Source organism: Oncorhynchus nerka, linkage group LG2 (genome assembly GCF_034236695.1).
Source record: "Oncorhynchus nerka isolate Pitt River linkage group LG2, Oner_Uvic_2.0, whole genome shotgun sequence".
Taxonomy (NCBI): Eukaryota; Metazoa; Chordata; class Actinopteri; order Salmoniformes; family Salmonidae; genus Oncorhynchus; species Oncorhynchus nerka.
Window position 1 is genome coordinate 29,399,107 of NC_088397.1, and position 8,958 is coordinate 29,408,064.

Sequence of the window (8,958 nt, forward strand, 5' to 3'; positions counted from 1 at the left end):
CAGTACAACTTGAACGTTAAGGTTGACTGAAAAGGATGCTTTTCACCACTCTATCACCAACTGTCACGTCTGTGTTGAACACGATACTTTCATAAGGAGTGGTTGTTGTTTCACCAGTGTTTTCCGGTATTCTCGATGGCAGTACTTAGAATTTACCACAGGGTGGCGCAGTCAGAACATTTGACTTCCATGCAACTACTGTATCCATTTCACCACAAGAGGGAAGTGTCACACTATCACAGAAAATCTAATACCACAGATAGAACAATGAGCCATGTATTAAACCGGATGTGTAATTGTGAAGCATCCGGTTGGCATTCCCACTCACTAGTGGCCGGCAGTGGGAGAATATTGAGCGAGATGGACTTTGGCCGACATTCTTGCTCATTTTCTCATCGATGAAACAGTTTGGTCTCCATACATGTTTCTGTTACCAAACTAAAATCTGTAACAAACAAATCAAATCAAATCAAAATGTATTTGTCACATACACATGGTTAGCAGATGTTAATGCGAGTGTAGCGAAAAGCTTGTGCTTCTAGTTCCGACAATGCAGTAATAACCAACGAGTAATCTAACTAACAATTCCAAAACTACTACCTTATACACACAAGTGTAAAGGGATAAAGAATATGTATATACAGATATATGAATGAGTGATGGTACAGAGCGACATAGGCAAGATGCAGTAGATGGTATTGAGTACAGTATATACATATGAGATGAGTATGTAAACAAAGTGGCATAGTTTAAAGTGGCTAGTGATACATGTATTACATAAAGATGCAGTAGATGATAGAGAGTACAGTATATACATATACCAATGAGATGAGTAATGTAGGCTATGTAAACATTATATTAAGTAGCATTGTTTAAAGTGGCTAGTGATATATTTTACATCAATTCCCATCAATTCCCGTTATTAAAGTGGCTGGAGTTGAGTCAGTGTGTTGGCAGCAGCCACTCAATGTTAGTGGTGGCTGTTTAACAGTCTGATGGCCTTGAGATAGAAGCTGTTTTTCAGTCTCTCGGTCCCAGCTTTGATGCACCTGTACTGACCTCGCCTTCTGGATGATAGCGGGGTGAACAGGCAGTGGCTCGTGTGGTTGTTGTCCTTGATGATCTTAATGGCCTTTCTGTGACATCGGGTGGTGTAGGTGTCATGGAGGGCAGGTAGTTTGCCCCCCAGTGATGGGTTGTGCAGACCTCACTACCCTCTGGAGAGCCTTGTGGCACGGTTGTGGGCGGAGCAGTTGCCGTACCAGGCAGTGATACAGCCCAACAGGATGCTCTCGATTGTGCATCTGATTGTGCAAGTTTGTGAGTACTTTTGGTGACAAGCCGAATTTCTTCAGCCTCCTGAGGTTGAAGAGGCGCTGCTGCACCTTCTTCACGATGCTGTCTGTGTGGGTGGACCAATTCAGTTTGTCTGTGATGTGTACGCCGAGGAACTTAAAACTTACTACCCTCTCCACTACTGTCCCATCGATGTGGATAGGGGGGGTGTTCCCTGCTGTTTCCTGAAGTCCACAATCATCTCCTTAGTTTTGTTGACGTTGAGTGTGAGGTTATTTTCCTGACACCACACTCCGAGGGCCCTCACCTCCTTCCTGTAGGCCGTCGTTGTTGATAATCAAGCCTACCACTGTTGTGTCATCCGCAAACTTGATGATTGAGTTGGAGGTGTGCGTGGCCACGCAGTCGTGGGTGAACAGGGAGTACAGGAGAGGGCTCAGAACGCACCCTTGTGGGGCCCCAGTGTTGAGGATCAGCGGGGTGGAGATGTTGTTACCTACCCTCACCACCTGGGGGCGGCCCGTCAGGAAGTCCAGTACGCAGTTGCACAGGGCGGGGTCGAGATCCAGGGTCTCGAGCTTGATGACGAGTTTGGAGGGTACTATGGTGTTAAATGCAGAGCTGTAGTCGATGAACAGCATTCTCACAAAGGTATTCCTCTTGTCCAGATGGGTTAGGGCAGTGTGCAGTGGGGTTGAGATTGCATCGTCTGTGGACCTATTTGGGCGGTAGGCAAATTGGAGTGGGTTTAGGGTGTCAGGTAGGGTGGAGGTGATATGGTCCTTGACTAGTCTCTCAAAGCACTTCATGATGATGGAAGTGAGTGCTACGGGGCGGTAGTCGTTTAGCTCAGTTACCTTAGCTTTCTTGGGAACAGGAACAATGGTTGCCCTCTTGAAGCATGTGGGAACAGCAGACTGGGATAAGGATTGATTGAATATGTCCGTAAACACACCAGCCAGCTGGTCTGCGCATGCCCTGAGGACGCGGCTGGGGATGCCGTCTGGGCCTGCAGCCTTTCGAGGGTTAACACGTTTAAATGTTTTACTCACCTCGGCTACAGTGAAGGAGAGTCCGCATGTTTTGGTTGCGGGCCGTGTCGGTGGCACTGTATTGTCCTCAAAGCGGGCAAAAAAGTTATTTAGTCTGCCTGGGAGCAAGACATCCTGGTCCGTGACTGGGCTGGTTTTCTTTTTGTAATCCGTGATTGACTGTAGACCCTGCCACATACCTCTTGTGTCTGAGCCGTTGAATTGCGATTCTACTTTGTCTCTATACTGACGCTTAGCTTGTTTGATTGCCTTGCGGAGGGAATAGCTACACTGTTTGTATTCGGTCATGTTTCCGGTCACCTTGCCCTGATTAAAAGCAGTGGTTCTGTTTCCAGTTTCACAAAACAAAGTGGGCTGCGTTTTGTAGACTTTTACATTTACATTTACATTTAAGTCATTTAGCAGACGCTCTTATCCAGAGCGACTTACAAATTGGTGCGTTCACCTTAAGACATCCAGTGGAACAGCCACTTTACAATAGTGCATCTAAATCTTTTAAGGGGGGAGGGGGTGAGAAGGATTACTTTATCCTATCCTAGGTATTCCTGAAAGAGGTGGGGTTTCAGGTGTCTCCGGAAGGTGGTGATTGACTCCGCTGTCCTGGCGTCGTGAGGGAGTTTGTTCCACCATTGGGGGGCCAGAGCAGCGAACAGTTTTGACTGGGCTGCGCGGGAACTGTACTTCCTCAGTGGTAGGGAGGCGATTTTACCCTTTGCCAATGTTTCGAAAAAAGTGCATTGTTTCGAGTGCACACGCGCACGTCACAGAGTAGGCGTTCCCTAACTGAAATATGCAAATAACGAGCCAATAAGATCTCACTAGCTCGTGCTCGGCTCTGCCCACCTCCTTGCTTGTTCTGCCCACTATGATTAATTTGCTCCCATTGGAAATGACAGGCTCTGGTCTATCTTGGGTTGGTTATAAAACTCCTTGCTAATACTGTAGTGGAGATGGACCAATGGATTGAGTCAAAGTAAAAATAGATGTACTTTTATGAATGGACTTACACTTCAAGAGCTTATCCAGGAGAGTGCAAGGCTTTCAGCACTGCTTGGTGCTAACCATTAAATAAAATAACAAATTCTCCTAGCTTATAAGGATGTCTCGTGATTAACATGACAGCTTTTAGTCCATTGTTAAATCTTATGGAATGAATGTTAATCACTCTTAGGTTTTAGGATTAAGAGACTTTAACAATGAAACTTCAACAATAAACTGTATTTGCCCTGTCTGTGTGAAATTCTGTTTTTTTCTTTTCTCATCTAATAGCGAATGTGCACAAAGGGAGAAATCCCTATGATATGTAATAATGGATAAATAGGCATCATTCATCCACCCTTCCAACGTGATAATGGGGCTCACTGTTCCTAAGAAGTTTGTGCAGAGGCTTGAACCATTTGCTCGATAAAAAAAAAAGAAGCATTGTGTGACAAGTATGTGAGTCATTTCTAGGTGAGAAAATTGCTTTCCTTGTTCGCCCACTTTCCAATTAGTCACACTCATGCCGGAGACGAAGCTCTGTAATAAAATGGGGTTTAATTGAGTTGAAATGTGAGATCTGACACAAAGGAGAACTAGAGCCAATTAATTGTTATGTTTAGGGCCTCCGGTAGACCTGCATACCAAACAGGGCTATTAGTCCAGTCAGTGGCCTAACTCTCTTAGTCCACAGGAAAATAGTGTTCATTAAAAGGCAGATCACACATCAAGGCGCTGTGTTTACCATTAAGCACTGGGATGTACTCGATATTAGGAATAGTTACTTCAGCGCTATCTTTGTTCATTTGTATTAATTGCTGTTGAATAGACTGTATGTTGTCTCTGGCTATTTCCCTGAAGAGTTGCAGCTATCTGCTCGAAAGAATTCAATTTCATTTTGACAATCCCGTAACACTCAGTCAGTCCACAGCGGAAATGACAGTGGAAATGTATCTGGCCTTCTAAGAGAGTGTCGAATAGATGCTGAAGCTGCCTCTGCCTTTCAAGCAAAGGCCATGTAAGGTGAGCAAGATGTTTTGTGAGATCTATTTTTCCTGTTTCATCTAATTAGAGACAAAGCTTTATAGCAGATGTCTCACATCAGTCACCCCACACACTGTGTGTGTGTGATGTAGTTGGTCTGTTTACTGAATTTCCGGAGTGATAATTGGCAGTGCAAAGACACAGCCATGCTCCTACCGTGTTGTGACTGTGGGGAACCTGGAAGGCCTCTGCCAACACACACACTCTCCTCCGTTTCTTACTTTCATAACCTAAGGATGTACAATTTGCTCCACTATATTTTGTCTGGTAGGATTATTCTGTAAATAAGATACAACTTTAGGAGACGACTGCCCGCTCGGATGAATGCAAAGCTGCAAAGTTAACGCCAGGGTGTCAGGTGCAATGACAAGTGATATTGGGCTCCCACTTTTAATTAAATCTAAATGGGCCTGCAGTCAACTGAGTAATTACACCCAGGGAACTGAATTATCTGGTTGAAAGTTTGTCACAACAACTAAGTCTGGAAAGACAATTGTAATGGAACTTGGGAACTGGCTTCTCACACTGAGAGAGAAAAATACAAAGTACAGAGACCTTTCAATGGTCTGCCTGCATTCAAAAAGCAGTAATTAAATTTAAAAAATACAAAATAGGATGGAACTACAGTATATGAAAAAAGTGAGCATACTCTAGGACCCAGAGTAACCCATCCATATACACACAAACACAATTCCAGTAGTTTGTTAATGACAACACAGCCTAGCAGAACACCTGCAGAGGATTCCGTGCTGGCTGAATTGTTTTGCTGATGGGGTTTCTGCAGGTGCAATGCGGTTACACATGAAATAGCAAAAGCCAATTTCCCCTAGTGACCGTTCATATGAGGATGATTTATCAGTTATCATAGAGTAATAATGATTAGGCTTATATCACCTCTTACTGCTGAGCGCACCAGGCAGGCGGGCAGGCGGGCAGGCAGAGAGGCAGGCAGAGAGGCAGGCAGGCAGGCAGGCAGGCAGGCAGGCAGGCAGGCAGGCAGGCAGGCAGGCAGGCAGAGAGGCAGGCAGGCAGGCAGGCAGGCAGGCAGGTAGGCAGGCAAGCAGGCAGGCAGGCAGGCAGGCAGGCAGGCAGGCAGGCAGGCAGAGAGGCAAGCAGGCTATTTCCACAGGGCTATCTGTACAGGCAGCCAGCCACACAGGCAGCAAGGCAAGAAGGCATACAGTCAGGCAAACAGGCAGGCAGGCAGCCTCCTTATGGACAGTAAATGCACGTTGGATAGTGGGAGTGAGACACAAGGTTATTATGATCTCTGGGATCAGAGGGCAATGTACTGTTCTTGTGTTGTATGAATCTTTCAACACCAAACTACAGGTATATATATGAGTAACAGTTGTTAATGGGGATGATGTCCCCTTTAGTTTGATAGGTAAACAAGGATTCATCAAAGTAGACAGAAAGGAACAGACTTAATTAAACGCAGTTCAAAGCATATCACCATCTGTTCCCTCTTTTCTGAATCACTTTTCTTCGTCATTTCTGCCTAGTTTTTCCATTACAAGCTTGTGAATTATTCTGAAAAAAGTGTTTTAACGCGTCATTTTGGTTGAACACTGTTTTCAAACTGGAATTCATACTTGGTGAAACTGCCACGTCAGTTTGCGACATCACAACAACAAAGAAGTTACCCCCCCGCTGACATCATTGCACGATGCTGGATGCTCCTCTCCTCCATTTCATCAAACCAGCTCTGAATGACCGGCTATGAATAGCCAACCGACATCTACTCCTGAGGTGCTGACCTGTTGCACCCTCTACAACCACTGTGATTATTATTATCTGACCCTGCTGGTCATCTATGAACGAACGTTTGAACATCTTGGCCATGTTCTGTTGTAGTCTCCAACCGGCAGAGTCGGAAGAGGACTGGCCACCCCTCAGAGCCTGGTTCCTCTCTAGGTTTCTCCCTAGCCACCGTGCTTCTACACCTGCATAGCTTGCTGTTTGTGGTTTTAGGCTGGGTTTCTGTACAGCCCTTTGTGATATCGGCTGATGTAAAACAAAAAAAAGGCTTTATAAATACATTTGTTTGATTGATTGATAACAAATGTGCTGGGGTGGGGGGGGGTGGGGGGGGGAACGATGACGCCGTTTCACCTTATGCAGATTTCAGATTTAACACGGAGTTGGTTTAACATTTCTCTAACGTTGCTCTGTTGGGGATCCCCTCTCCTCTGCAGGTTTGACATTCACAACTCTTTGGGGAAGTGCTGAGCGAGGGAACTATTCCTGGCTGCAACAATGTAGCATCCGTCTTCACAGGCAGATACTGTATTATTTATTCTGGTAACCCTGGCTCCCCCCAGAAAATGTGCTTCATAACCTTCCCAATGCACCTCTGAACAGAAGCGTCAAAAGCCTGAGCACAAACCCCGGAGCAGACTTTGTGCTCGCAATTTTGCGAGAACTGCTTATCTTGCAATATTCAATATCCATGGCGGAAACGTATTGAAATAGTAATTGAGTCTGGAATGGAAGTCCTTTCTCCTAGGAAGCTGGCCATGTCAGGGGCTAAGTCACATATCTTCATTATAGCTTATAGGATATTCGCTGAAGAATAGAATAGAGCAACACTTGGATGAGCTGGAGTTCTTGTTTTATTGTGGCTGTATTATGCAAAACTCTCCTTTCTCAAGAGCCCCAGAACCTTAAAAGTGCGTCCCAAAATGGCACCCTAATCCCTACGCAGTGCACTGCTTTTGACCAGTGCCCATAGGGAATAGGGTTGCATTTGGGACAGAGTCTAAGCCATGGGGATATTCTAACGAGATGATTCAATGAGTTCCCTGTTCCCGTTCTTCTTCCATTTTGTCTGAACACGTCCAGGTTCTCCGTCCCAAATGGCAGCCTATTTCCTGTACATACTGTCGTGCACTGTTTCTGACTAGAGCTCTATGGGTGCTGTTCGGGACGCACGCAAGATTTAGCCTATTGTCTAACAAGGGAGATAATCCACACAACTCAGACTACAGGACCATGGGCTTCCAAGTCAAGTTATTCATTCATTCATGTACTGTTTCCTCTTTTACTGGAATTAGCTACAACTCAAAGAGAGTGAGGTAGCTACATTGCTCAAAAGAAATTCTATGTGTTTTCATCGTCAATGTCTTTAGGTAAATACAGCCGCATGCCGCATTCATCCATGGAGAATACTAGCATTTATTTGTTATTTTATGCCATTTCGTAGACAGTAGGAGAAGAGATGGAAAAGTCACCAGCTTTGGCTTTGCCATTGTTCAAGCTTCACAGAGCAGTCGAGATGAAATGAATTTATGTTGATGCCTTCAGGGCCATATCACAGTATGGCTTATTGTCACAATAAAACAGTATGTTCTCTGCACACCAAGGCCATGAGGAAAGCTGGGATACAATTGTAAGAGAACACAATGGGCGCCTTTTGAACGGTTATTTGATTTCTAATAAAAAAAATACATTGAATGGGAAGTGCGGCTGGTTGCTGGTTGCAAGGCTGACTTCCTGATTATTGCCTTTCAAGCGCCCGGTGCTTGTGTATAGCTGTCTAGGCCAAGCTATAGCTTCAGTGACCCTGGAATGACTCCTGTAGAAGAAGTTTTTCCATCTCCTTGAGAGGTGTCAGTGGCCCTGCTGAAGTCACGGCCGAGTCCCAAGTGGCAACCTATTCCCCCATAGGACCCTGGTCAAAAGTACCCTAGTGCACAAAATAAGAAATAGGGTGCTATTTTTGGGACACATCTTATGTAAGCGTTTTCCTCTCTGATGGTTGGTCCCCTGATCAATAGGACTTGATATGATGTCAGTGAGGACGGCAGTTGGATAGATGTCTCAATGGCGTTATTGTCTTTACCTCAATCAGACAGAGCACTCTAGCTAATGCACTCAAACACACACTGAGTCACTGGCTTTGAAGTTAGACTTGATTAGAGAATTGAAAGAAAAATCTGTTTGGAGAAAGGTTAGCAATTGTCCCATACTTTGATTATCAAGACAGATGGAAATAAATACTTTCAACTTGCAATCAAATGGCCAAAAGTAAGTGCTCTTTGCCAGCCTGTAGATCAGGTGATGTATGATCTTGAGATTGGCTTGTATTGTCTTGTATCCCGACCAAGAATAATGCGCAATTAGAGTAAAACGATTTCCCAGAGGCACCATGGTTTTTTGAAGTGTGCTGGCTCAGCTCTGCAGGAACGTTTCTGGGGTTGTTCGAATTGCATTAAACCCACATAGCGCTGCCTGGCACTACTCAAGGATTCAGAACTGCCCTTCAGCAGCCCCGGGCACTGCATCGCTCTATTCTAGCTTGATGAAAATAGAAAAAACAAAATCCTCCATAAGCTTCTAAATCTCATTAACACATACTATTGAAGTGCAAACATTTGCCCCTATATCTTGGTTTTCTGAACCCAGATGTTGTGTTGAATAATCAGATTTTTCCGACTGGGTATACAAGTAAACTCTTCATTTGAAAAAACAAAAAAACAATTTAGTCCATGACTGTGCAAATTTATCAAATGTGTAGCTTGATACATACTAATCAAATGGGACTTCCACATGATAGAACAACAGACATGCATTATCTTCAACAGAA